A 5,000-nucleotide genomic window follows, 5' to 3' on the forward strand; every position below is an offset into this window, starting at 1 on the left:
TTGATAACTTAAGAGAAAATGGCTCAGTTCAATATTCAGGAATTTTAAGCAGCCCCTTCCATCCAAGTGTTTAACTCAAACCACTCTAAGGCACCTCGTCACAATATTATATATATATATATATATATATATATATATATATATAGAATATTATATATATATATATATAAGATATATATATATATATATATATATATATATATATATATATATATTATATATATATATATATATATTGAGCTTCGTCATCAAAGCAGTAAAAACATAAACAATAGCAAATAGCAAACAGGGGCAAAACATGCCTTACCTTCGTCAACAAGACCCTTGATACTTCTCCAAAGCCTCTTATCTGGAAACTCAATTTTCTCCGGTAACGAACAAGGGGCACCTCGCTTTCTGAGGATAAAGTCTCCTTCTGTAATAAGAGCAACAATCTCGACTGAGCAACAACTTTTCTGTTCAATCATTGCGACTGAACAACAACGTTTCTGTTCAATCATTGCGACTGAACAACAACTTTTCTCTTCAATCATTGCTTTCATTTGTTTTCACTGTCAACAAATTCTGTGCGTTGTACGATTTTCTAGTCAGTTTCGTATTGTTCATATCATGGAAATGAAATTCTCCGTACGGTGTACATTTCTCTATTTAATTATTCATTTTTAAAAAAATCTTCAAGACAGTACATGCGAATATTTTACTTCGTAACAAAATACAGACGTTTCTGCTTGTCTTTAAGATCGATCAGTAGTGAGACAACACTTGATTACCATGCAATCAATTATTTTTTTCGCAGGCACAGTTCTGATAGAGAAGAATAGATTTTTTTTTTTCTTTTTTTTGTTTTTTTTTTTTTTTTTTTGGCGAACGCCAACGGAACCGGACAGCCTATACCTTTTGTTTACGCATGGACACGGGAAAAAAGTAAAAAGTATAATAAAGTACGAAACTCTCAGCCGGCCGTGATGACAGTGTTGCTGTGGAGTCAGACGCAACGTTCAAATAGTGTTTTATGGACTTTTATCTTCATATTATACTGCTGTAACACAGTTAAATGACACACACACACACACACACATACACACACACACACACACATATATATATATATATATACATTTCTTAGTTTAATTCCACTTAACCATCTTCCCTTACTAAATTAAAAACCAAAAAGGGCTGAGATGGGTAATGTACATTTTTTTTTAGAAAGTAGGTGCAAAATAGGGTAATATAAGAAAAATAAGTAGGTTGTTAAGAAGGGTAATGTATTCCATCATATACCAAAACATATATTACCTGCGACGTGAACCTGCTGCATCAGACTAAGTTATTCGCGAATAGAAAAGTAGTACAATTAATTCCAAACCAGGTCATGCCACCCCATATTTCATCACCAGAGTTTAAGAGGACTATTCAGTCAGGAATTGGTACAGCATACATTCTGCATAAGGTGAGAAAGAGGAGAGAGAGAGAGCATCGCTCCCTCTCTTCAATAAGGTTTGATGATGGCACTTTTTGGGAATCACCAGAATTCAATTTGTATCATAGTCAGATTTTGGTTCGACCGCAGGACGTTGTTCCTAGTCACCCCTTGATTGCAACATTATTTTTCAATGAAGGGAAAACGAAATCAATTTTAGATTGCCCTCTATACTTTTTTTGTTTTAGGTAAAGTTCACCAAGAATTAAAATAAAAATGATTGTGTTTAAAAAAAACTCCTTTCATAAATGAATCACATGAGTTGCTCTTTCATGCAAATGTCATTAACTTTCCATGAAGAACAGAGAGACCTTCATTGAAAAGTAATATTCAAATGACGTTGATAAAATTGGTCCACATTTTTAAAGGCAAATCACTTTCCCTACTGAAACCTATTTCCTCTCGAAGTTTGGTATAGAGGGAAGACTTCCCTTGCCTGCATCTGTTTGTGGCTTAGTACAGGTGTTCAATTTATGTACCGCTTTCAACCAAGTGGGGGACTCAGAATAATTCCTTGTAAGGAGAAGAATGAAGCCTCTCTCTCTCTCTCTCTCTCTCTCTCTCTCTCTCTCGTCTCTCTCTCTCTCTATATATATATATATATATATATATATATATATATATATATATATATATATATATATATATATATATATATATATATTATATATATATATATACTATTCATTTATTTATATAATATACACATATATATACATATGTATATATATAAATCATATATATATACATGTATATAATATATATATATATATATATATATATATATATATCTATATATATATATATATATATATATATATATTCACATCTTCATCAGCCGATGATCAACTATTCAATTATTGAAACTCCCAATCTACATAAAAAAGGTAAATCTCACACCTAATTCATATTTTTAAAAAATTTCTATTAACTTTACAAAACTAATAAATGTCCCTCCGTAACAAAAAACGTTTCCGTTTGTATATACATCAGTGGACGGAGGCATTGTAAACGCTTTTAGTGACTGGCATGAGAGTCCACACAAGTGATTTATTGATAGCAGTGACCGACAAGATTGGCAGTTTCGTGATTGATTGATTGATTGTTTGCCTCCATCTTTTCAAAGGCAACTTTTATTAAGGTGAGTTTCTATGACGACGTTCAAACTTCAACTTTATATGTGTATATATAGCGGAGTGACAAGTGGTTTTTTCGCGCTCGGCTACCAATCTGGTGGTCCCGAAGTTCGATTCTCGGCTCAGCCAGCGCGTAATCAGGCGAATTTGCTTCCGGCAATAGAATTCATTTCTCGATATAATGTGGTTCGGATCCCACAATAAGCTGTAGGTCCCGTTGCTAGATAACCATTTGGTTTCCTAGCCACGCAAAATATCTAATCCATCGGGCCAGCCCTAGGAGAGCTGTTAATCAGCTCAGTGATCTGGTAAAACTAAGATATACTTAACGTGAAAAGAAACAATCTGTCTTGAAAACGAAATTCCCTTGGAAGAAGTTCCACAGTTATAGAAATAATAAAATTTAAGGATGGAACCTTTCAAGGGCATGAAAAATTTCAGTCGTGCCCCTTATCATCATGAAGATAGAAGTTTTATCTGTCGTTGAAAAAGATAAAGTGGCATGTAGCTATTAAAAAAATAAAAACTTTTTCTTAAATCCAGGAAAGTTCTGTCAACCAAAACTCAAACCCAAAAGGTTTTCCAAAGTGATTTCCAAACAAAAATTACAAACTCAAAGTAACTTCAAACAAACAATCACCACTTTCACAGTCATACCGCCCATCGCCCCCCCCCCCCCTCCCCGGCCCCCCACCCCCAAACAAGGGCTCGCTGAGGCTCCCGATAACCTTCCGCTATTTTTCCAAGATGTCGCCCCCATTCCAGGAGCGATGTTCCATAGGGGTATGATGAGCCCTAATTGGGTCACTATCTTTAGCCATAAAGCCACAGAAGACTCTTAACAACCACTGGCCGAACTCTTCGCCATTATGACAGAGATATGTAAGGGTGCTTTTCGGTTAAAAGGACGATAAGTCCTTTTGAAGGTTAATCCCTAACACATTATTTTTTCGATAAGATTTTTCATGGTGGAAAATTTTTTAAAAATAAATTTCAGCGTTATCAAAAATAGTTGGCTAAGTCTTCATTTTGGATATATATATATATATATATATATATATATATTATATATATATATATATATATATATATATATATATATTAATATATATATATATATATATATATATATATATATATATATATATATATTATATATATATATATATATATATATATATATATATATATATATATATATATATATATATATAATATGTACATATTCAAAAAAATAAGATGACGAACCTGTTTTACTTTTTTAGTGGATTTTTTTTCCCAATTTATTGATATAAGGACAGCACAAACTGATGCCTCACTGCCCTTACCTTGTCTGATCATAAACAAAAAAATGAGCAGAGCACCTACAAGACGAAGTAATTGGCAGCCTCTTGAAATACAGACGACAAGAATTTATATCTATTATTATTATCCAGAACATAAGCCCCGTTCATATGGAACCAACCCCACAGGGACCATTGACCTGAAATTCAGGCTCCAAAGAATAATAGCGTTCAAGAGCTAACAGAAGGTAATAGGAAATATAGAAAGATCAGTTGTTAAGAGAAAAAATACATGAACAAATTAATAAATGATAAGATAGAAATATAAGTAAAATATACGATACAAGGGAAATTGTTTTAGGATAGTAATGCATTGTATCTTCGATAAAACGTTTGAGGTTCAAATTGGGAAACAGACGAAGACGCACCAAGGGAGAGAAATAGTAAAATAAATAGATACCTTCTGGTAATGGCTCCCTTAAGCCATTTTTTAAAATGTATTTAGATAATCTGCAAAGACATCAAAACTGTCAAAGATATATATATATATATATATATATATATATATATATATATATATATATATATATATATATATATATATATATATATGAGAGGCCTAGGGTTATAATTAACGATATATTGCCAATATGTTCTCTGTGACCTATTGGAATGTGAAGAAGCAACGACCTGAGAAAAGCTGATGAATGATTTCTGTGGGTGGTGCGAGATAAAACTGCATAGTTTGACAAGTCAATGTACGACAGTTCATAGGTCTTTCCAAAAGTGCCTTTGTGAAACTGGTTGTAGCCAGTAATGTGAGCCATTGTCGAACTGTGTATTCGTATGTGCGTGTGCGCCTCTTCTGTTAATAATGTATGATACCCAAGTCTATGGTGGATTTGGATAGAGGCGTCTTTGGAAGAAAGACAAGATGCCGAGGGTGCTCTCCGAAGTGTTTTTATGATAAGTGTGTGAAATAGTCCGGCTGCTTGGGTGAGTCTTATAATATTTTAGCCAAAGAGCGGCTTGTTGTCTGTTTAACATTTCATCAGAATATCCAATCTTATCCATCTTTAATCTTTGTTGTTAAACTTATGT

The sequence above is a fragment of the Macrobrachium nipponense genome, chromosome 16, assembly GCF_015104395.2.
Source record: "Macrobrachium nipponense isolate FS-2020 chromosome 16, ASM1510439v2, whole genome shotgun sequence".
NCBI classification, from domain to species: Eukaryota; Metazoa; Arthropoda; class Malacostraca; order Decapoda; family Palaemonidae; genus Macrobrachium; species Macrobrachium nipponense.